The sequence below is a fragment of the Xyrauchen texanus genome, chromosome 5, assembly GCF_025860055.1.
Source record: "Xyrauchen texanus isolate HMW12.3.18 chromosome 5, RBS_HiC_50CHRs, whole genome shotgun sequence".
NCBI lineage: Eukaryota > Metazoa > Chordata > Actinopteri > Cypriniformes > Catostomidae > Xyrauchen > Xyrauchen texanus.
Window position 1 is genome coordinate 9,044,214 of NC_068280.1, and position 26,091 is coordinate 9,070,304.

At 38.5% G+C, this 26,091-nt stretch overlaps 1 pseudogene; it reads left to right on the top strand.

The window, feature by feature from the left end:
• The window catches only part of LOC127644264 (glutamate receptor ionotropic, NMDA 2B-like), a 149,931-nt pseudogene that overhangs the window by 12,588 nt on the left and 111,252 nt on the right, over positions 1-26,091 (top strand).

Sequence of the window (26,091 nt, forward strand, 5' to 3'; positions counted from 1 at the left end):
TTAAATGTAATCTTTTTTATTTATCCGGATTAATGTGCATGTAGACCTTCTATAAGCTTCGAGGTAATTCATTAATAGTATTTACATCTGTTGAAGCCAGCTGTCCTTGTTATTTCAGCTTCATTTTTTAGAAATAGTGTGTAATAGCTGTATTCCTAGCTAAGATCTACACAACCCATGATCCTGAAGAGAAAATATCTACGAATCAGAGAATCGTGGCCAAGAAATCAAGGCAAACAAGCTCTGCAGAGAACGCCCACTTGCATGACGTACTGTGAATGACACACTTAAGTCAGTTTTCCTTCACTCTCAAAGTTTTCTTTGTAATATACAATATATGTATATATCTAAAAAAAAATTGCAATACTATTTAAATATATTGTTTCTATAATTTATAATCAACAACTTCCTTTGTTTTTAATTCAGTTATGTCAATGCTTCATATGATTGCAGTTCATGCCCTCATGAAAGATGTTAAGTACACATTTGTACCTTTTGTCTTTTTTCTGAATTTTAAATGCTTTTGTTGCTGTTGTTATTTAATAGTATTCACCTTATTCAGCCCCGCCCCTTTTCAGCGCTTCACTATTCCAAATTTTGTTATCTAACTTTCTGTTTGTATTGAAGCTACAGAGAAGAGTAGATCACTTGTGGGAGCACTGAAAGTATTTTCACCAAGAGGTGATGGTGTGTGTCTACAGCACCCCTTTTCTATGTGTAAATGCTAGTGAGGTGTTTTTATGTCACTGTAAATTTTAGTTCTTTACGACACCTGTGGAGGTTAATTGGACCTGGCAGATCACATTCAGACAACTATGTGTGTGGATAGCAGCACCCCGTCCACTGGGAAGAACACTTTTATAGTGTTATACCCGGTTATACCCGATAGCAGTTGTGCGTACAGTCTAACTTAGGTTGGGATGTAAAGTTCACACTAAGGGCTTAGTAACTACTAGTTAGTTTGTAACTAAGTCAGTGCTTAATTTGTTGCACCACCTGTTAAGGCAAGACTTAGCTAGTAGGTTGTAAGCTCTCTGTAAAGTAATGCATTGTCACATAATATGACGTTTATCTGTCTTGATATCTGTATTGATATCTGTATTGATATCTTGATATCTGTATTGATATCTGTATTGATCAATAAGCAGCCTTCAAATTTGAACACAGAAGTGTTAAAAAGCTGTGCATTTCAGATTGATCTAGTTACGGTTAAAGTTCAAACTTTGTTTGGTCAAATAACTGTCAGCTGTAATGAATTATATTCTCATTGAAAAATGAGACGTAAAAAATGTTGATTTAATAAATAGTATATTTAGCCTAATATCATTCAGGAACTGTGTCTAAAATGAATAAAGGGCAATAAATACTAATTCAACATCTGCCAAATGCATAAATGTAATTCATTTTAATATCCTATATATATATTCTGTTTGTGTTGAAACGTGACAATGGGCAGTGCACCCCGCAAATTGCACCGTTAGGTTGGTTTCATGCTAAAGATGCACTAACTAAAAAGTATGTTTTTTACATAATGTTCTCTCTTATAAATGTAAATGAGTGTAAATATCAACATCATCATATATGTCTAAAGGATTGAAGTCTCTCACGCAAAACATGAGCTCACTGATGTCATTAAATCAGTGTGCTTTCTTATTCCAACGGTTACTCCTGGTCGGAGTCTTCGGTAAATATTAGTAGCACGTAAATTGTGACTTAGAGACAATTTACGCCACAACTACGCTAATTTGCAACTGACATATATCTGGTGTAACCGGCCCCTGAACTATACAGCATGAGTCAATGACACGAGAAGATGGTCAGAGGTGTTGTACAGACATATTTATAATGACTTTGTGTTGTCTCTAGGAGTTTCGTGAGAGGCATATCAGTATGTCCACAGCGTGATGGTAAAATCTTGTGAATTTATGAATGAAACTTGTTTTAAAATCTCCCCGCTCTGCTTTCTGATGCTATGACATCCTCTGAAAACTTTAAAATGCTCACTTTTGGCAACTCTACAACCTCTAAATCCATTTTGCTAGCTAATTACACCTTGACATAAACACAATAGAAATCTATAAAGAATATGCTAGACTGGAACATCAAAGAGAAACATTTTCAAGATGGCTGCACGCTAGTTTCTCTGACACACAAGGTGAATAGTGGTACATAATAATGATAGTATGTGGCAACAGCAATATAATAAAAGACCAATGTCTAATTGGTCTAATCTAAACCATTACATTTTTTTTTTATTAATTATCAGAATAAAAATGTATTCTACCAGTTAATATAGCTCCTTATCCTAACTCCAGGCTTTTTGCTCGTTACCAAGCAACGTAGCAAATTGCCACATTAATAAAGAATGTGTGGTCACAGGTGTGCGTTTATAGTATTTTTACAGTAGCTTAAAACGTGGCTCATACAATCAGAATTTAGAATCTGTTTATTAATCTCCCATGAATTTTACTGTGGTATAAGGTGAAAGTATTCGCTTCTGATTAGCCCCTGGAATCTCTTATTGCAGAAAAATGTTTGATTGGCCATCTGTGTCCTTAATATCATACCTTTGCAAGTGATGTGCTTGATTTGGATTAAGTGGCCTACTCATATCTGAAATCCATCTATTGCTTATAGAAAGGAGGAATTCTATTTTGCTGAAGTGGGGGAAACCATTTTGTGGAATTATATGGAAATTCTAAATATTTGAAACATGATCAATGCCCTACTGAAGAATATACACTCTTGCACAGATCATATATAGAAAACTACTTACACCACCCTTTGCTGTCCATTAGTGAACGCTACAGTACATTGGGTGTTACAAAGCGCTGAGGAGTGGCCGATTGAGTGATTTAGGGTGGGTTTATTGTTTCATGATTACCATGTGCTGATATTCATTTGGCCTAAACAAGGAACAGCTTGGTAATTAATTACCCATGACCAATGGGCAGGGGGGGTGAGCCAATGCTTGTGCGTGATTGGTCAAAACAGAAGCAGGCCATCACCAAGCCCTCAGGGGAGGAAGTGATCCCTCGCCCAAAAACCTGCTCATCACTCAGCGTTTTTGTCTGTCAGAATTGTGCGATCATTCTCATACAGATGTTGTAGATTCATCACTCAATATTTATGTTATTTGGCATATATAGGTGATGCTGTATTTCCTCTACATATGTCTCAATTTACTGGGCAAAAAGCATTCCTTGTACAGTTTATCACATTCTTTATATTGCTATAGGTGTGTGTCTACAAATGTTTGGGATGTTGTGGGTGTGCAAGGCGAATTTGTGGGCCCATCTGGATTTGCATATGTTTAGGGATTTGTATGTGAATGTATGTTAGTATGCATGTTTCAAATGCTTGTGAACTCACAGTAGATCTGTTCATCTGGGTGTTTTATTTTGTAATTCTTTCCTGTAGCTCAACATGGTGCTAGAAATACCAATTAGGTATTGGGTTTGATTCACTGGAAGGGAGCACAAAAATGGATAAAAATGTATTTAAGTGTAGTATGCTCTAGTTTGTAGTATGCATTGTAATTAGCTTTGGATTGTAGTGTCTGCAAAATGTGTTTTCTACTGAACACAAACAAAGTTTTTTTAGAAGAATATTTCAGCTCTGTAGGTCCATACAATGCAAGAATTTTGAAGGTCCAAAAAAGCATATAAAGGCAGCATAAAAGTAATCAATCAGACTCCAGTGGTTAAATACATATCGTCTGAAGTGATATGATAGGTGTGGGTGAGAAACAGATCAATATTTAATATAATATAAGTACTTTTTACTATACATTGTCCTCTCTATCCAGTAGGTGGTGATATGCACAAATAATGCCAAGAAAAAAAGAAGAAATATGTGAAAGTGATAGTGTAGATTTTTAGTAAAAAAGGCCTAAATATTTAAATGAGGCAGTTCTCAGTCAGTGTACTGTTCGAAGTATACCCTAGCCATTAGTCTAAATCTAAATGTAATTAATGCACATTTAAAATGTGTCTCTATGTTGACCTGCATTGTATAGTATACGAGTTTCACAATAAACAAAATGATAATCGTATAAATGATCCCAAAAATCTCATTTTAAACTATTGAGCGTCTTTCTGTCCTCTTTGCTGCCTCTAATGTGATCAGTGCAAACTGCTCTTGGCTGTTGTTAAAGCATCATTATAAGGAGAGAGGACTTCAGTAAAGGTTACAGCTCGGAGGCAGTAGTTCATAAACACTGCTTAATGAAACAGTGCTCTCAATGCTGTGATAGATATACCTTTAAGACTGGAGTGTGATATAGTATTTTGTTTTAGGAGTGTGTATTTCAGACCATATGCTTGCACAGAAGCTAAGATAGGAATGCTTGCTAACTTTGTGTGAGAAAATGAGCTTATTTTCTTAAAGGGAAATACTGAAAAATACTGTGTGTTTTAGTATATGTGTGTGCTACATTTGCAGTAGAAGGAATTATCTGACGTAAAAAGCCAGGCCGCATACCTCCACTGTGTTGCACTGGATTACTCGACAACCCTAATCCCTTAGTAAACTCAAGTGTGGTCTGCATGTGTGTGTGTATTCTGTTATACGGAATGATAGAAATCTGAGTCTTCTCTTCACGCTAAATGAAATAAAGTTTTTCGTGTTTCGGAATTGAATCAGCTGTCTCGGGTTTATCGGAATTCATTCTGTATAACTGCATCACTGAATGTAAATTCAGTTTCTGGTTGTTATCAAAGCTTTTCCTTGCACTCTGAAACAGAGCTTGTTTGTTTTTTTTTAATACATCATTTATTACTTTGCCAGGTAAAAATGAGATGGAGGACTGCGTAGAAAAATGCCTTATATGTGTTTCCAAAACAAATGAAAGAAGTGTGGTGTATGATGGCGCACACAGGTACATTAAGAATACCTTCAAATCATGTATCACACACACTCACAAACCGATTTATTTATTTGAGTGTGTGTGTGTGTGTGTGTGTGTGGTGAAGTAAATATAGCAGAAAAGATGAAGTACTTTCTACACTGAATAAGTTTAATCGTGTACTTGAAAATATTAAGTAAATTCAAAATTTGTACTCAATTTAAACATGTAAAAATGAATGCGCTAGCTTATGTTTGTTAAATCTCAAGTTCATTTTCTATTCAAAATTACCTGATAATGATAAAAAATGATCACAGTGTTTTGTGCACCAAGGGTTGAGATCTGCTTGTGCAGCTCTGGATCTTGTTTTTATCACCATTAAAGCAAGATGATGTTGTCTAATAGACTACATGGCATGCATTAAGCTTCCCCGTGGAAGGCTTGTGTGTGTCACGTGGTGCATGAAGTACGTTAAAAAAGCATTGAAATGCTGAACACTTTTAAAAGCTTGGCTCAATTCTGACATTGCTGAAATTAAATGTACAAAGAGTCAAATTTACTTGAGATTTCTATTTATAGCCACCAATAATTGTGTGTAGCCTTTACTTGAAAATATGGTCTGTTAAATTTACTAGCAATTTCTGCATGGAAATTGTTTCCTCAGTTTTTTTTTTAAGTAAACCCCACTTTTGTTTCACATTTTCCTCCATCATTTACACACACTGACATCATTTGTCATCCCTTTGTTCCAAACCCATTTGACGTTTTTTCTTCTGTGGCACACAAAAGGAGATATGTGGCTGAAAGTTATCCTCCATTACCTTTCACTTTCATTGTCTGTAAAAAAAGATTCAATCAACGTGAATGGAGACTGAGGCTACCTGAGGCTTTCTTTTTGTGTTCCACTGAAGCAATAAAGTCATACAGATTTGGACAGTGTAGGATAGATTACTTTTGAAATCCAGAACTGATTACAAATTACATGAATAAAATGGTCATCAGTAACATAATTTTCTAGTTGACAAATTTTAGGAAATATAATCTGATTACTTTTGGATTACTTTAATTTGTTTTTGCTTTTGGTTGATTGGTAATTTAATAAAAAATGGAACCATGTAATCCATAAAGTAACTGTAATCTGATTACACACAATTTAAAATAGAATCTAATTAAAAGTACACAATTGTTGTAATTTAAATACATAATCCAGATAACATGTAATCCTTTACTACCCATCGCTGGATTTGTAAAAGCATAAGGGTGGTGATGACGCAATTAACATTTTTGGGTGAACTATCCCTAACTGTCTCAGTATTACTAATAGGTTTTGTTTGGTTTGGTATGGTATTGATTGCAATCATGCTGGTTTGGTGTTCGTTTTGATCACCAGCTGTTTGTAAGATCAATAACTCTTTCTAAATGGCATTTAAGCTGACACTAACAGACTGGCCCAGGCCTAGGCTTTTGACCAATGTAGCCAAATTTGGGGCCATTGGAAACCATTATCTCATCCTAAGCCAATTGTCAATCAGGCCTTAGGCCGCACACAACTCACAGAAAATCAAGGGAGATCCATGGATTTAATACAACACCACAGGGGAATGTGCGTGTGTATGTAACGTTTTTTTTAATAATTTATGTCAGTTAAATTTAAGCCGAGGTGGTAGCCATCCAGCAAATGTTTAATGACATGGGAATTCTTTACAACAGTGTCATCATAGATGCTGTGTGTGCATTTTACATGTGCATATAAAATCTCAGCTGTAAATCAGCACACGCTTTTCAGACAAATATGTAAGAAGCAGTTCAGAAAGAACATTTGTGGAGCTGACATTGAGAGTTTAGCTTCTTAGGAGAAAATGTGTGGGAGGTGTGTGTGTGTATTAAAACGAGAGATGGCGGTTTTCTGTATTCACAATTGGTATAAATACATTTTTTGTCAGAACTTGCTTTTGATCAGGTGTTACTATGGACTAAGAGCTAAGACCACATATAAATGTGTCTGTATATAGCAATCTCTGTTGTGTATGTGTGTGTGTGTGTGTGTGTGTGTGTGTGTGTGGTGAAAGGTTCATTTGAATGGTTGCTATGGAAACCAAGTTCTGTTAAAATGAGAGGCAGAGCCAAATAGAGCTTCTTACTCTCTACTCCCTATCTTGTTCCTCTATCTCCTGTTCTCCTCAAGTCGTGTATCTCCCTACATCTAGCTGGTGCTTATCCCTCTAATCTCTGTGCCTCTCTTTGCTTACCTCCTTTTAATGAACTGATTATTAGAATGCTCTCTGTTTTGCGTCACTGTCTACATCATCCAATTAGTCCTCTTGTTTACTTTCTATCTCTCTCTACACTTCTGAAAATAAGAAAAAAGCTTAAGCCTGGTTTGCTGGTCTATTGACAGGTTTTAGAGAGGTTTCAGGCACTTTTCAGCTGGTCATGCTGGAAGACCAGCTTAGACCAAAGAGTCAAGACCAGCTGTTTCTTCATCAAGGTCTCTTTATGTGGTGTTCGTAGCTTTTTTGCAGTTAAACTCCACACTTTTTTCCATTCCCACCTCAACCGTTCTCGCTTTTCCTCCCACACTATGTCCTCCTCCGTCTTTTCTCTCGTGTGCAGCAGAAGAGAGCTAATTCACTATTACCATGTGTACCTGCAATTAGCACTGACAAACCTCCAATAATTAGCCTTGTAAAAGCAGTCTTCCTTTTTTCAAGCGTGTTTGGTTTCTTCCAAAGCAGTGCCTCACTTGTGTTGTCCTTTCATCTTTTTTTCCTCCTCTTCACCCACCATGTTCTGCTCTCTTTATTTTTCTTTGTCTGTTCTTTAAAGGAATAGTTCACCCAAAATTTACATTTTGGCTTTGTTTACTCACCCCCATTATTTTCCTTCTTCTGTAACACCAAAGAAAATCTTTTCCGACCAATGTCCGAGCAGGTCTTTTCCAACAAAAAGTAAATACAATGAAATTGAATAGTGATTTTAAATGCCAAGCTCCAAAAAGACAAAAAGGTACAGTAAAAGCATCATAAAAGCAGGGATGGTTATTTTCAAGTATTTTGTAGTTGAGTACTAGCATGTATGACACATACATGAATGTTATATTTTGTTTTATTCACAAACGTGGTCAAGAACGATTTCAAAATAAGATAATTTCAAGAAATGAAAAAATGTAATAAACAATAAGCATTGATAAAAATGGAAAACAAAAAGATTTAAAAAAACCTAAAAAACATTTGCATTCACCCGAAGTTCACACAGAAACCAATACTGACTGCATGCACAGTCACTGGTAATGCACATATATAAATTCTTAGTCTACATAAAGCCATCACATTTTTATGATTTCACATGTTATTATTCAGGGAAAAACAAGTGGTTAAAATGTGCTTTTTATAAAATGTACTCTCCCTGTGTTCAGAGCTTTAACACACATACACATTAGTCTGATCCGTTTCCGAGTTCGCTTCGCATTTCTTTCCACCAATAAAAGCTGATCCTCATCCATTGATTTGCATGACTCCAACATGAACCGAATACAAATAGAGTAGAATTCAATAAAATCTAAATATTACCAGAAGTATTTCCACACTTTGCTTTCGAAAGCACATACGCCACCATATCTTCTTCTCTCATCTGACATCTCAATGACACACATCCACAATGCCCCTCTGTGGACTCAGTTGTAACTGCGAGATTTGGTGAGAGATTCAGAGGGAAAACTGTGTAATACAGCGCTGCTCACTGCAGCGTAAATATTAGAGTAGCTGGTCCATGAATGAGTACTCAACTACTCCTGCACATCCCTACATAACAGTAGTCCAAACAACTGGTGAGAGTAACAGTATAATATTCTTCTCTGCCATTGCTCTTAAATATAATTTGCAGTCATATTTTTCAACATGTCATATCACAATTGGTCATGTGTTGCACACAAACCAATGGCGTTTGGTATCAAACCCGGAGCACCACGTCCCGATGCACCATTTTTTAATACACAAGAACAAAAGTCTTTTGAGAGCAAAAGCAAAGAGGAAGATTATCAGTGAATAACTATAAATAAAGAATAAATTTGATAAAGCTAGTATGATTTTAAAAGACTTAAATATAGCGCACCAGTTGAATGGAATTTTTCTTTAGCTCTTTCTAATCACTATCAATTTTCATTGGAAAACAGCTGCTTGGACATTCTGCCAAAGTTACTCTTGTGTTTTATTGAAGAAAATAATACTGGTGCTGGAATGACATTGGATGAGTACAGTAAATGATGAAAAACTGTTCATTTTTGAGTGAACTGTTTCTTTAATGTGTTTCAGAAATGCCGTCATTAAGGAACCGACACACACACACACACACACACACACACACACACACACACACACACACACACACACACACACACACACACACAGAGAGACGCTCATTTCACTAATGACTAACTTGTTCTACACCTCTGCTAATGAAAATGGCTGTAAATAACCACAAGGGTTCCACAAAATCATCAGCGAGAGAGTGAGAAAAGAGAAGCGTGAAAATGTGAGGATTTGTTAAGAAATATTTGGCAAAAGTCAGTCACAGTGTGTTTGTGTATCTGAGAATATGCTTCTGGCCCATAAATCAGCTTATATCTTACTCTGTCTAATTGCTTTTAGTATTCAGTTTACACGCACAGTTACTCTCTCTCACTTACACTGTCACTGTCACAATACAGGTTTTTTTGTGCCCTTTGAACTAAATTTTCATGGATGAAATTTCAAGTATCAAAGTGCTATATGATGTATTGTGTGTGTGTGTGTGTGTGTGTGTGTGTGTGTGTCTGTACTGGTGGGTCTACTTATGTATTTAGGGTACAGAATTGTCCTCAGAAGTTAAAATGACAAGACTTCTCTTTGGGGACATCTGGGATATCATTAAAGGTAAAAAGGGATGTCCATCGATTAAAATGTTTAATCAAATGAATTGCATGACATGCCAATTAATTATAAATCAATATATTCTGAGAAAAGCCATCAAATAAAGCTTATTCAAGATAAGCAATACATAATAATTCAAATAAAATTATTATATAATATAGAGGACCTATAATTAATATAACAATAAAGATATTCAAATTGAAAAATATTGCATTATTGTGGTAAAGCATAGATTAGGCTATGCAAAAAGTGGTTTAAATGTCAATATATAGGTTTATTCCCATATCATTGAGCAACCCTACAGTCGACAGCCATCCATGTTTTCACAGGATGCATTCTTGTTTTCCGTCTGCACTTTTATAATAATCGTCTAAATACATGCGACTTTAAGAGCATCCCACTGGTTATCAGCATTTTAGGACACTGTGTGAAGTTAAAGTTGTTGAAAATTTGAAAAGCACATCTCAAGGCATTCTGTTGTGTTTCGTCCAGCTGTCAAGAACACATCCTGTGTGAACAGCTCTCATTTTGTGGCTGTGCTGCTTGTGAGGTTTAAGGCACGCTGACTACTCCCTGCTGATGCGGCTCGTAGCTACGTGTACTTCCAGCTTGAATTGTGCCGATTGTTGGAAAATACAAACTTTAATTATGTGTACATTGTGTATGGGTCAGGGAGCATAATTTATAAGTTAATTTTTTTAACGTTATTTTTTATATAGCCTAATTAATTGCACTAATTTAACATGTTCAACTGACAGCACTTGGTGTAAGCATAAACACTTTTAAAGCAAAAACATTTCTTTTAGGATGTCTGATTTGGGTCCATTTGTAGTAAATATACAGTAATTACATTTATATTAAAACAATAGAAGTCTATGGTATGTCCTCATTTAGCGAAGCGCACACTCCAACATATGTCAATAATGAAGAGGACAGACCCTTGAAATGAGGACACAAATGCTCTTTTTAAAACTACAGGTCTCTGGTTACTTTCACTCCTGTGGTGCTACTCAACTTCCACCAGCCTGATTCATTCACAGACATTCTTTGAAGATTTAATGTAATGAAGTGAATTCGCTTCCCAAACTAAACTCTGTTCTCTCCTTCTCTCCCCCTTTCCCTTTCTCTGTCTGCAGGGACTGTATCTTCACTCCTCCGCCATGCTTGTCAGCCTCCACCTCTCCTCCTCCCCCTTTTCCGACCACCGCATCCTGTCTTTTGTATCTGTCTCCAAACCGCCTCTCTTCCTCGCACTCATTCTCCTGTCTCTCCTATTCTTCCCCACCTGCGAATCTCGCCGTGGAGTAGGGGTCGGGACTCCCGTCGGGGGCATGAGTGGCAGCAACCGTGGCCAATCAATAATAATTCCTCCTCACTATCCTCCATTTGGAGCCAATCCAGTGGGTCCTCCCTTGCCACCAAAGTTTGCTCAAGGCCTTAGCATTGCGGTGATCCTTGTGGGAAACTCCAGTGAGGTGTCTCTTTCTGAAGGCGTGGAGAAAGAGGACTTCCTTCATGTCCCTCTTCCTCCCAAAGTAGAGCTGGTCACAATGAACGAAACGGACCCCAAGAGCATCATAAACCGCATCTGTGCTCTGATGTCACGGAACTGGCTCCAGGGTGTGGTGTTTGGGGATGATACCGATCAGGAGGCTATCGCCCAGATATTGGACTTCATCTCGGCTCAGACACACATCCCCATCCTGGGTATCCGTGGAGGCTCTTCCATGATCATGGCAGCAAAGGTATGATGTACAAAACACACGGTCTCTGCTCCAAACCCTAGGGAGCTGGCTACCAAGAAAATGGTATCATTTATCATCATTGATTTGGCAGTTGCTCCCAAAAGCTGCTCAAACTACTACTTAAACAGTAAAATTTCCTTACAGAAGTAATTAAAGGGGTCATGACATGGTTTTTTTTATTGTATTATTATGTTCCCTTAGGTGCAATTATAGTATTAATATATTTTTTTTTAAGAAAAACTTTTAAAATCTAGTGATTTATGACCTTTTCCCACCCTGTTTCTCATCCTCTAATTCAAACAGTCTGTTTTGGGGGCGTTTTCCATTTAAGACTTCAGTGTTAACGCCCACTGTTATGATTGGCTAACGTCAGTGCCTATGTATCAATTATTGACGCCCCCAGCCAGAACAATATGCAAGTAAACTAAGTAAAAACACTGTGATTATTCATAATGAATGAAATTGCGCTTTAAAAAGTAGTTTAAAGTTTAAAATAGATTAGGCCTACTTACAGTTTGCGTCGTCGTTGTTCCCAGAATAGTCGGCACGGACTTATCTTTGAGCAACAGTTTTCTGGCAAAGAAAGCATCATATTGAGATTTGTTCTCAAAACAGTCATCCTTAAAATGTACAGAACAAATGCTTAAGTTAACACTGCCGTGACTGGAACGTCCGCAAAAAATAAACTGCATCCATTTTTCCCTGACGTCTGGATCTTTCGGCAGCTTATTCAGAGGTTTTGTTTGACCACAGCCAGGAACAGCACATCTGTGTGGCATCGTAATTTTCCTGTGCACAAGTAGTCTCTGTCAGAGCTCGCTGTCCATCGACTGAACACTTGTGAGGCGCACGGCGATACTGAAATGAGCGTAGCTGTCTTGCGCTTAAAGCGTAGTTATCTTGTGCTGGAGGCGGTCATATGCAAACGCTGTTACGTCACTTCTAACCGACACGTCACTTCTAACCATGAATCCAGAACGAGCTGTATTTTGAGCTTGATTAAATAAATGATTCGTTTAGAATGGGGAGGACGTCTTAAAATATTAAACTTGCAGGACGTTTTAATGATACAAAGACCTCTTATATACCAAAAGATCAAGGCAAATTTGGTTTCTCATGTCATGACCCCTTTAACTAAGCTAAAAAAATGTTTTAAAACCAAGCATGAAAATATTATGAAAGCTGAAATAAATGTGTTATCTCAGATTGCAAATAACTGCACATGTACAGTAACACTGTACAGAGAACACTCTGAACTCAACAGTGGTGCTTATACATTTCAAGCGCTGGCAATCATGTACATGACCATTTCAAGTATTGGATATTTGTTGAGAAGCCACACCCATTTGAGAGCTTGGCCAATCATCTTGTAGAGAATCCGGCCTTCCAGGCAGGACAGAAAAGCATTGATTGAAAGCTCAATGTCCAATAGGCAATCAAATGCAAATCCAATGCAAATGAACCTCACAGCTTCCAGATGGGACACAAAAAGACGAGTTTAGAGCCTCTTGTCCAAAGAACATTGATCTTTATCCCAATGAATTGTAATTGTGTAGTCATTGGCCACAGACACCCTGTGAAGCACAGCTTTTATAGCACTCCATTGGCCACATGTCCACTGACTTCTATGGACATATTCATTTAGAAAAAAGCAGATTGAGTTACTTGAATGAACAAAGCAAAAGTTGTGTGATATTTTACACTTTTACGTGCTAAAATATTGAAATGCACAAGTAGTAAGAGTTCTTGCATTCTGTCTGCACTATTTTAAATTTTCACAGGCATGCCTCAGACAAACACTTTGGAGATGCTCACTGGTATTCCGCATCATAAACGCTGTATTTTTAGGATAATTTATCAAGTTAAAAGTAGTGTTAACTTTGAAAATCACATCTCAATATTGATGTATTCTGCTTCGTACACCTGTTGAGCTTCCTCAGTGAGCGGTTCTCATTCTGTGGCTGCACTGTTTGTTAGGGTTGGTTGAGGCGCACTGCCATCTATTGATGCAACTCGTAAAAACAGATATACCTCAAGCTTGAATTGCTCATAAGTTAGGAAAATCCATACTTTCATTACGGAATTTACATACTTGTTAGTGGGCATGATTAATTGCATACATTTTTTGGAAGCGTTATTTTTACATATAATTAATTGCACTAAATTAAAACATTAAATTGACAGCCTGCAAAAAATAAAACAAATAGTGTATATATATATATATATATATACACACACTGTTTCTATAGTGTATGTACACTGTTTATATAGTGGTCTTGCGTCCATTTATGATGTTTATTTTTTTTATTGTTTTTCTGTGTAAACATGTGCTAGACTGACATTTTTTACGTTGTGCCGCATTAAAAAAAAAAAGAACTTTAACTTTTAAAAACATGTCTGAGGACACCTTCATTCAGTTCCATGTGTCTACCACAACAACGTGTTTGGTTTGAACGGCCCCTTTGGAGGTACCTCATTTTGGCCAAAATCTAAGGCAGCATCAGATGTATCCTTCACAGCTAAAACAATTCCAGAATACCAAGGTAATGAACTCAGTGAATATTCAAAACTGAAAATATCAAAACAAAACAAATGAAATACTGAAAATATTGATAATAAAATGGTTCCAAATGATACAATTTGGACTATTCCATGTAATGCTTTTATGTTACATATTTTTGGGCTTATTTGAGGATTATGTTGTTAGCTTCATATGTTGCTAGCTTAGCAATGCTAATACTAAACTTGTGCTAATGCTATTAATCGAGTCTATTGTGTATAAGGGCAAATTGTGTGGTGCGCATGGGTGTACATAATCAACAGGGCTGTAATCACTATATAAATTGAGAGGGTACAATATGAGTATTTCTTACATTTTTAAATTTGGTTCCAACCAATCTTGAATATTTGGTTAAATCATTTGTAAACAAAGTTCCTGCCTATGTAAAGTCTTTCAAATCAGTGACTTATGAGGACCCACTTCGGATAGGATTTTGCAGTAGAAGCCAGCTGCCTATGTAGACAGTAGACAGTGAAGCAGCTCACTAGGATTTGGCAAAGAGCCAGCGTCTCTTTTTGTCCCTCAATATCTTTTCCATTATCTCCCTTTTACATACTCAACACACATGCATAAACACATATTGCCACTTGTTTCTCTCTCTGTCTCTTATTGTACCTGTCCTCCAAGGTCAGAGTTGTGTAGCAGGCGTTAAGTCAGTGGAGGTCTGAACTGCTGGAAACAGCACAGAGCTGGATTACCGTTGCTCATGCTGTCATTAGTTACCTGCAAAGTGCTTCATTAAGATGGGTGTGTTTGAAAGAGGCAAAAGAGAGGGACAGAATATGAAAAAAGAATATCAAAAGGCTTAGGTAATGCGAGGGAAAGAGAAAAAAATAAAGGCTATGCAGATTTGTAAGACAAATGTTTTTTTCTAGCCAATAAAGAACAAGGAAATAAAAAGATGAGACGGAGGGAGAAAAGTGCAGAAAGAGAAGAAAATGTCAGAGGGACTTTTGTAAATGCCACACTGTAAAAAACAGAGAGTCAAGAAAATTAATTTTGTCATCTTGAAGAGGGAGAAAAACAGAGAGGGATGATAATGGCAGACACTTGCAGCGTTAAATACACTGTGCAAATAAATATTACCTACACTTTTGCACATTATTCTCAAGCTTTTGCAGCTACATACATAATTATTGCTGTCCCTAGGAGACCAATTTTTAAACAGTTTTCAAAAACTCTCTACACAGTGTTTAAAGGGGCAGTGACAGTGTTAAATCAGTGACCCCTTCCTGAAAGAACTTTATTTTAATGGAATATTATAGGTTCCATTATATAGTGCAATTATGACTCTGAGAATGAATTATGTCTTCATGAATCAGTCTTCTGAACAGTTTGCTGTTTGATTTTTTGTTGTTGTTGTTTTTGGTTACAAATGATCTATTGAGAACTGGATTTTCTGGGCTTTTTGGCCTTTATTTATAGGATAGTGTAGTAGAGTAGACAGAAAAGTGGGCTTTCAGCTCATACATTTTACATTTTAGTAATTTAGCAGACGCTTTTGCGGACATTAATAGCGACATTTCTCATCTGAAACAAGCAATTTCACATACATAAGTCAACAATATCTACAGTATCGTGCTGCCAAGTTCCCAGACTGAACAGACCGACAAGGAAAGTTATTATTATAATTTTTTTTAATAATTAAATTAAACAGTAATAGTCATTAGTGTGGACTGGTTAAGTGCTCCCGAAAAAAGTGCTCCCAGTGTTTTCAGCTGCTTCCTGAATGTTGAGATGTTTCAGCAGATCGTGTGAAGGTTGGAAGTTTATTCCACCTCAGAGGAACAGAAAAAGTCAATGATTGTGAAATGGACTTTGTGCCTAGTTGCGTTGGGACCATCATTAGTTGCTCGTGCATTGTTCGCAGAGTGAGGATATTCCAGCTCAGAACTAGATTTTTAAGTATTTGTCAACCTTGTTACAAGCAAGAATCATGATTGATATGAACTGAAAGTGTACTGAGAACTTTTCACTAGAGATGTGGACTCACTTTCGAGTCATCATTTTAATGAATAGACTGTTGAGTTAATGACTCCATTCATTTCTTCACAAAGTGTTTTTTAGACTAGCAGTTATTTTAGAGTAGTAAAGAGACTTGTTAGGACAGCTACAAATGGGGGTGGAAAAACAACATTTGTTTCAGTCTGTGGTGGCACTGAGAACAAGTCATTTGATGTCAACTTGTGCAAAGTTTCCAAGCAAATGTGCTAAATGTCAAACAACAGCAAAAGCACATTTGACATCTTTCTTGGTTTAACATTTAACAATTTAAAAACTCAAAGACAAGTTACAATATTTGCAGGCTATTTTGGATATATCATTAGTGCACAGTCATTGCTGTGGCATCATGGATATTAAAAAATTTAGAATTATCTGGCATATGCTAATTTATAAATTTCTCTTAATGCATCAAGTACAGTTCAACCATGTTATGTTGTTGGTCAGCAACAAGCCTATTGGAATTGTTTAAAATTCTCTTCAACTCTGCTGATCTGATGGTAGGTCCAAAAGGGGCACTATGTCTTGAAAAATGTTAGCTTAAAATGTTAAAGTCTCTAAATACATAAGTCAGGCATATATGGTATCATTTGAAAGCTTAGACTCAGAACTTTACATCTATAACCATCACTTCTGCCTTTATGTTACATAAAATAACAAAATAAGGCCTGAATACATTTGCGTCGCAAATCAGCACCACAAAGAGATTCCTGAAAAAAATGTGACAAACTTTTGGAAATTAGTCTCCAGTAAATGCTGAGCTTTAAAATTTGTGTGAAAAATGTGCATACGGCAGCCCCAAAGTCACCCAGAGTTGAAGAGGTTAATGTAATAAGACAATGTTGTTGGTTCAGAGCTAGATATACTAAATTTGAAGTGTTCCAATCAATTCTGCTATACAAATTCACATTATATTCACTACGATGATCAAGTGTAATATGAGCCAATCGAAAGAGACTAAAGAGGAGCCTGAGAAGAGTCTTTGAAGCTCATAAAACTAGAACGGATTAGAAATTTCTCAAGACTTGGGCCTCAATCCATCCAAAGTCTGCCAGATATATTTATGACTGGGTGAAATTGTTCAATGTTGCTGCTCTACATAAAGTGGACATCCCACAACACTTAGTGTAATTACACATCATGGAATCTTCAAACAAGTTTCAAAGGGTTTCAGCATAGTATCTGCAGGCCTTTCGTTCAATTGATAATTGCCCTTGATCTGGGTTTCTGAGTTTACCATAATAAAAGCACTTGAAAATAGTTATATTCATGGAAGGTTACTGCAAAGAAAACCATTTCTTTAAAAACACATATTTGCTCAAGATCACAAATGTTTCATAGCAACAACATTCTACAGACAAATGACAAAAGTTCAACTTATTGTTGATTGTATACATTGTTTTTTTTCTTATTTGTTTTTGTGAAGAAAATGAAAAAACCTCTTTGTGATGGATCTGTCTGAAGCAATATAAGCAAATCACAACAAAAAGTCTGTAGCCACAAAACAAGGGCAAAGTGAGGGTGTATCATTTTATTAGAACTGAACAAGTAAAAACTTGATCTAAAACATCACCATCGGTGAAAAGTCACAAAAAAACAAAACAAAAAAAAAATGCTGTTCAGTTCACATTTGTCAGGAGAAAAAAAAATATATATATATATATTTTAAATAACATTAGATTGCTCTGGCCTCTTACTCTCTCAGATAACAAATCACAGCAAAATCTAACCAGGTCTTGACACTTCAAGTAAATAACAAACTAACTGACTCACTAGACAAGACACACTGAATTTAAAGGAGGTGGCCAGCACCATATACATACAGAAGGAGAAATTATTCACAATATTAAACAAACACTGAAACAACATTATATAAATTAACCAAAATTAGAGCCATGGATATAATTAATGTTAATGTAAAAAACATTCTGCTATACTAAATCACATTTACTCGAGATTCCAACTTCCCAAATGTTCCTTCCAGAAATTCAGAGTTGTTCTATTCCATCTACCCTTACAATTTCCTGTAAAACAGTTCAATTTCCTATTTGAAATTATTTACTGCTGGACCAGTCCATCCAACTATAATGAAATAACCACAGCAGGTACCAAACCTTTTAAATCAAGATATAACAGATTTTGAGCCTTTCCTATAGTTATTTCAATAAAAGTTAAAGTGTGTTAATCAGGTTTTAGTCTAAAGGAATTTTATTATATTATTGCCATCCTTTAAGCCAGATAACTAAGCCTGTGCACTGACTCAGTATAATGGCAAATAAAGACTGTAAACCAAACAATGGTGTAGTGTCCTTTCATGTATTGACAAGTCCAGAAAGAAAGGTATAGAATCTATGTGCGGCCTAAATCCTGGCTGTCACTGGAGCCCTGGATTAGGTACAGGAATGGTGTGGACATGTACCTCTTGTTGGAATAGTCTAACATGATGATACATGGACTTCCATTGGGCTTCCTGACGAGATGCTTCTTGCTCGCATATTGCTGTCTTGTGCCTGCTGCATCTCAATGTGTGTCCGGAACATGTCTCTCAGCTCCTAGAGAGAAAAATCCTGGTGAAGGTTTTCCAATTCCATTTCGGTAACCTCCTCTCATCCTGTAGCTTCCTCTGTAACTCCTCCTATAGCTCCCTTAGCTTGCCCAGTCTGAACTACAGTAAGGAACTTCAGTAAGGGTGGAAAAAGTCAAAGAGAGAGAGAGAGAGAGAGAGAGGAGAGAGAGAAAACTACCACTCAATACTGCCCCATAGTGGCAATCCCACCGCTGCCACTAGTTGTGATAGGGACTGGAGCGGTCACAAGGAGACTCAAACCAGAGAGAAGGAATAGTGTTCCAAAAATATGTTTAATCCAGGTGCAAATAAATAAGTGTTTAAAAGCATAAAACGTCTAGGTTACGTATGTAACCTCCATTCCCCGATGGAGGGAACGAGACGGTGTGTCAGAGAAGCGACACTAGGGGTTTCTCTTAAGCACCGATATATGCCTCTGATCTATGAAATAAGGCCAATGAGAAGTTGGAAGACGGTATTTGTATACCCCGCCCCTGGACATATGGGTATTTAAGCGAGGAGTTCATTCAGGATTTTTCTGAGGTGCCGGAAATTGTCCGGCCACAACAGTGGCTCGGCTCAGCAACATGGTGGGGAAGACACAACGTCTCGTTTCCTCCATCGGGGAACAGAGGTTACATAAGTAACCTAGACGTTCCCCTTCTGTCGCTCTCTCGACGTTGTGTCGGAGAAGCGACACTAGGGGTCCCACTTAAATCATGCCATGCACTGGGCCGTGTACGTGAACTGCTGATACAGAAGCGGGCAGGTATTCTTACGTGCAAACGCGACCAGCCTTATCAGGTAGTTCCAGCCGTACCCTTCCCCAGCGCCCCATTAAAGTCATCAGAATCCTTCTGGTTACCCTAGTGAGGGGAACAAGGTGATGCTTGCCAACCTGGGAACGGGCCAAGCCTGGCTGGGCCTCTTTTCTCTCTATGTTTCTCGCATAGAGCAATCACGGCCGGGGCCCTTACATGCATTAAGGAAAGGGGGTCTTACCCAGTTTCCTATTCTTTCAGGGGGAGAAAACCCTGCAGAGACCACACCTACCTTGCAGGGGAGGTAAAGGTGGCGAATACATCACATGGCCGCTTAGGACCTATGTGGGAAAGTTGGCGTGGTGGTAGATCCAGCCTCGTAGAGGGGGAGTTGCTACAGCGTGGCGACCGAGGCAGCTGGAACTGGCTAAGGGAGACACGGGAGTCCACTCATGAGGGGACAGTACCGCGGAGATTACACACAGGGGGAGTCTGCGTAGGAGGCCTTTAACCTGTGGAGCACCTATTCCAGTACAGGGTAGATTAAGTACCCGTAGTGGATTGAGTCGGCGAGTTCCTCCGCTGAACTGCGGACCCATGAGGGCTAGGGAAGAATCAACCAGGGATCCGAGAGATGGGATCTCCTGGGAAAAAAGGCACACTATTTTACCTCGGCTGAGGGAAAGGGCGTTAGGCGCAAGCGATTCACCCGGCCAGTTCGTCATCGTGTTGCCGAGTTCTACGGGCATGGACCTGAGAGAACACGAGATGATACCGACTCAACCAAAGATTGTAAAATCTTGCGAAGGTATTAGGTGTTGCCTACCCTGCTGCTCTACAGATGTCTGCTAAGGAGGTGCCCCTGGCCAGTGCCCACGAGGACGCAAAACTTCTGGTTGAGTGCGCTCGAACCCTTGCGGGGGGGCACGGCCTGGGTGTGATAAGCCATTGAAATGGCGTCGACAACCCAGTGGGCGAGCCTCTGTTTGGAGACAGCGTTCCCTTTCTGCTGTCCCCCGAAGCAGACAAAGAGCTGCTCTGAACGTCTAGAGCTCTGTGTACAGTCCAAATAGATATGCAAAGCATGTACCGGACACAGCAACGATAGGGCTGGGTCTGCCTCCTCCCGAGGAAGCGCTTGCAGGTTCACTACCTGATCTTTCTGAAGGGCGTGGTAGGAACCTTGGGCACGTAGCCCAGTCGCGGTCTTAGAATCACGTATGTGTCTGCCGGACCGAACTCCAGGCAAGTGTCGGTGACAGAGAACACTTGCAGGCCCCCGACCCTCTTGATGGAGGTGAGCGCGATCAGCAGGGCCATTTAGAGAGAGAGGGCCCTGAGTCCAGCTGAGTCTAGCGGCTCGAAGGGGGATCTCTGGAGGACCGTGAGGACCACTAAGAGATCCCAGGAGGGGAACAGGCTTGGCTGGGAGGGATTTAGCTCCGGGCGCCTCTTAGGAACCTGATAATTAAGTTGTGCTTACCCAGAGACTTGCCGTCTACTGTATCGTGGTGAGCCGCGATGGCGGCGGCATACACCTTGAGGGTGGAAGGGGACAGCCTCCCCTCCAGCCTCTCCTGTAGGAACAAAAGCACTGACCTAACTTACGCACCTCTGTGGGTCTTCAGCTTGGGAAGAACACCAATATGCGAACAGATGCCACTTTAGGGCGTAAAGATGCCTGGTAGAAGGGGCTCTGGCTTGGTTGATTGTGTCTACGACGGTCGATGGTAGACCGGCTAGCTCTTCCGCGTCCCGTCCAAGGGCCAGACGTGGAGGTTCCAGAGGTCTGGGTGTGGATGCCAGAGCATGCCCCGCCCCTGAGAAAGAAGGTCCTTCCTCAGGGGAATTTGCCAGAGAGGGGTTGTCGCGAGAAGCGTGAGATCCGAGAACCAAGTCCGAGTGGGCTCGACGTTGGATTCCTGATCAGTCACTATGGCCCGGGGAACCCCACTTTAGAAAACAGTTGGACAAAACAAAGAGCTACAGTCTTCGCCCTTACTGTTTTAAGAGGAAAACAGGAAGGGGTTCTAAAGAAGCTTTAGGGGGACCTCTACTGACTGCACATTGACACTCGCAACAACTCACCCACATCTCTTCTCATGTTTGGCCAAAAGAAATGATGGCCTATAAGTGCTGTGGTCTTTTGTCTCCCTAAGTGACCCACCCAGGGGACTGAATGGCCTAACTGAAACACCAAGTCTCTAGACTTCTGTGGTACAGTCATCTTTGCCTCTGAAACCTGCTGCCTATACAACACTCCATCTTATTCTCATGTCCCTCTCCACTACTCTGACCTGAGTCTCTACAATGGTCCAATTTCTGTATCATCTTGTTGCAAATGACCCATATATTTAGGGACATCTATCCATGATTTAAGCTATTCAGAAGGGGGTTCATCCTCAGTACTGTTTGCAACAAAGTGGATTTTCTCTTTTGCCTCTTAGTATTGTAGGTTTTGCCTGGTTGTTTATCTAGATCTTACATTAAACTGTGTCGAGTTTAATGTAGCTTGAAACACATCTTGAGACCCCTGTACTCTGTTCTGTTCAGCTGTCTTTGATAAGCTGTAGGTTTGTTGTCTGTACAGCTGGAGATGCACTTATTGCCCCCTGCTGACTGACACTTTTTAACACATTATTTTGGGTAAATTATTACTAAATTAACATGTTAAATCACCACAAAAAACAAAAACAAACAAACAAAAAACTGATTGTGGTTAGCACAAACCATGTTTATCCTTCAAGTTAACCCATAATTAATGTAGTCTGGGTTGATTTTTTTTTAATACCTTGTGTAGTTTTGTCAGTGTTGGCATTCCTAATTTGGCTAACTTCTGCCAAGTGAAAAAGTAATTTGAAATTTGAGTTTGATTGCATGCATTGCCTGTGACATCAACAACACAAGATATAGAAAATATTTTATGCTCTCCATTTAGTATTGAATAATTCTTAGTTACATTTTATTATTTGCATTTAGTATGTTTTCCCTGTTATCTAGGACCCTCAGAATAGACCTGCAACCCATAAGTTGAGAACCATTGCCCTTTTTTTTTTTTATAAGTTTAAATGCTTATTCAATGGCTAAAGCAGTGGTTTAGATCATTTTTGAGAGAGAACACAAGAAAACACATTAATTAAACTGCTGCTGAACGAGTACATTCTACCAAATAAAGGAAAAATTGATAAAGAAAGGAACAGATGAATATGACAGCTGGAGATGGAGGTAGAGAAGGACTAGTGAGTGAGAGAGAGAGAAAGGGAGAGAGAGGAAGAGGGGGCTGTTTTAAAATGAAACATGTAGGTGTGAAACAGAGAAAGAGGAAGGCACTCAACATGCAGCTACAACACATCTAAATCTAAATGGAGGCATTAGAAAATACAATTAAAACCATTTAAAAGAAGAAACAGGATTTCTGGAGCAATGTGGAATGATGTGGTTTATGATGAAGATGTGATCACAGAAAAATGACAAGGGAAAAAGAAGTGTTACAGTACAATGGGAAAGACATGAAGAACATAAGCGAGTAAATGCGGTTCCCAAGCACAGATGGGGGAGTGAATGCACGCATGTGAATGAACAAGAAAAAGAGAGAGAGATGTGTGACATGCCACATGAGTTGGTGGCTAAATAGAGGGGATTGAAGAGTGTTTTCAACCCTTTCTTTTTCTTAATAATTACTTTTACACCCTCTCTCTCTTCCACTCTCTAGCTCTGTCTTTCTGTACCCCACCCCAAATGCACTCTGTGGGTTGCAATGGTTGGCATGGCAACCACTGCTACATACATTTCTATATATGTAGAAGGAAGAGAAAGACAATGATAGAGTCGGGAATGGCAGAAGAGAGATAGATAGATAGAGAGAGAGAGAGAGATAGAGAGAGAGAGCGCACAGGAGACTTAAATGAATTGTTGAAGGGGCAAATGAAGCGTCAGATGTTGAAGTCAGGCTAAGAGACCTTTGCACTCACACCAAAGTTCTTGCCTTAGGAGGGGCAAAGTGGAGGAAATTGTACAGTGTGCTACATAATAAAAGTAAATATTATTTTTAAACCACATCTCACTGTGGTCACAACCACCCTTAAAGCTGAAGTGTGTAATTTCTGCAGCACTAGCGTCACCAAACAGAATTGCCAAATGATTGTTTTAAAAAACTATTCCGAATACTCCCTCTGACATCCATTGGTTGGACAAACAGATAGTTCCTTACCAATCTCATGACATTGGTTGAGCAGTTGATTGAGCCAAAGTGTTTAATACCAGGGGTGCACATAACTTTTTTAATCTACAGTAGTTCTCAGGAGAACACACACACTAATTATAGTGTGGTCTGACTAAGCGTCATCTTCCTCACTGCCCTCCTCCCTAATTCTCTCACTATTGTCAGATTCAGTTATATTACAGGATGATGGACTTGCTGCTTCCTGGATGGCGAAAGAAGATGCACTCTCCTGGTTGAGTCTGCGATGGGCTGTTTGCATCCATAGGTCTACAGCTGACTTCGGGTCAAATGTTCCTGTGGTCATCTTTGACAATTGGATGCACATCAGGGCTAAGAGACGAGTATGTGACAGACAAGCTGCACTGCTCAAAGGAAGAGTAAAACGGAGTTATATTTGTACCACAATACTGTGCAAGCAAGATTCAATTTTGACCGCACAAAACTTAAAAGTTATTTTGCACGCGCTTAAACTTTGTAAATCAATGTATATTCTTGAAAACATTCATTCATTTTCTGCAAGTGAAAATCAAATTTGTGCTCGAATAAAGTCTAAATATGTGCTGATGTCGACATTTGCACAGAATTCTGACATTTATGGTACCCCATTTTTTTGTGCGTAAGATCTCATTCGCTCTCTCTACTTGTATGCGCTCTGCGTGCGCTCAGAACTTAAGATTGCTCTGCTTTTCCACCCGTATTCCAACAAATCCCTCCTCCTACGACAGGATTGGCTTTTAGGAGCTCTTTACAAGCTCTCTGCGATTGGACAGTTGAGTGTACGCAGAGTGGGAATCATCTTTGACAGAAGCTACATTGCTTTACAAAACGTAGAGTTCATGCACATGCAAAATACATTTTTGTGTGCTCAAAATATCATCTTGTGCAGGAAGAATTGTGGCACAAATATAACTCCAGAAGGATCAAAAACTAAAAAATTATCTAATGACTTCAGAGATTCATATCTATTTTCAAACTCTTCAATTAACTTTGTCCCTCTCAGCATCCACATTGGAAACAGTATGTTTCCTATTCTGGCTTTCATCATCAAGCAACCATCAAGCAAAAGTGTGAACTGTCCAATGGCTAGCATGAGTTCATTTTACGCTGAAAATGCTTTGTGCAGATTTGCTTTAAGTCACTGTCATCTGTCATAGCCAGTTGCATTTGAATGGCTGGCAACAGTCTCAATAGTTTCAACAGCTTCAACAGTGTCTTGTGCATCCATGTAGAGCAGTTGCACAACCACTGATTTTTAATAGCGACAAGTCAAACACATTTGTCGAATTTAATATGTAAAATTCGGTCATAATGTCATCCTCTAAAATCCACCCTCCTCTATCCCCCTGTGTGGGGTAGGCATTCCATTCCCCAACCCATTGAATATTAATTTATATACAGGGTTGGGGAGTAACAGAATACATGTAACAGGATTACTGGTAAAATACAAATATAAGTAACTGTAATCCACTATAGTTACAATTTAAATCATTGTAATTAGAATACAATTACATTCAAAAAGTATTTTGATTACTGAAGCGATTACTTATCATTTTATTGTCATTTGTTTCATTTAAACTTTAGTCTTTTCAGATGGAAAACATTTATACATATATATATTATGCAATCCAAAGTGCATTTGAACAGCGGTGAAACACTTTCTTATGATGTGTTACATTCATACGAGCAGAGAGAGAAGTAAGTTTGGAGCAGAAGAAATAGAAATAAACCTTGTGTAAATAATCAGCTTCACGCTAAGCTAAAATGGAATTTCTAGCCATTTTGCATGCACATGTTACCAGGAATGATCATATTTTTTTATCAAGAAAATTTTAATAAATTTTTGACCTTTGATATTAGGGCAAAAATCATATTCTTAATGATAATTTTTGTATTGTTTTCCTGTAAAAATATCTAAAAATCCTTAAAACAAAATCAATTTTATTGATTTTATTTTAGAAACAATTTTCAAACACTATAAGATATTTAGGTTTTTCAGAGAATGTATTTTTAACATGGGTATTTTGTCTTACTGTACTGGCAGAATTTTTATATTCAAAACAAGTGAAAAAATCTACCAGTGCTGATGAAGTAATCCAAAGTATTTAGATTATGCTACTGACCTTAAGTAATCTAACGGAATACGTTACAAATTACATTTTACAGCATGTATTCTGTAATCTGTAGTGGAATGCATTTCAAAAGTAATCCTCCCAACCCTGTTTATATAATAGAAAGTTCTACATTCGCAATAAAGTAATGGGTTTTAGATAGTTTTATGTAATTTAAAAAATAGCAACATAGCTACATGTCATCAGGCATTAGATGCCAGGGGGCCAATAGGTTGCCATGGACTGTTGAATGAGCAACAGTCTGAGCGTTGTTTTGTATGTGAATGGATCAGATGTAATAAACATCAAACATTATGTTATCTCCTCATAAGCACCTTGTGGCAGGGAGGCGGGGCCGGTCGTGATCCTACGACC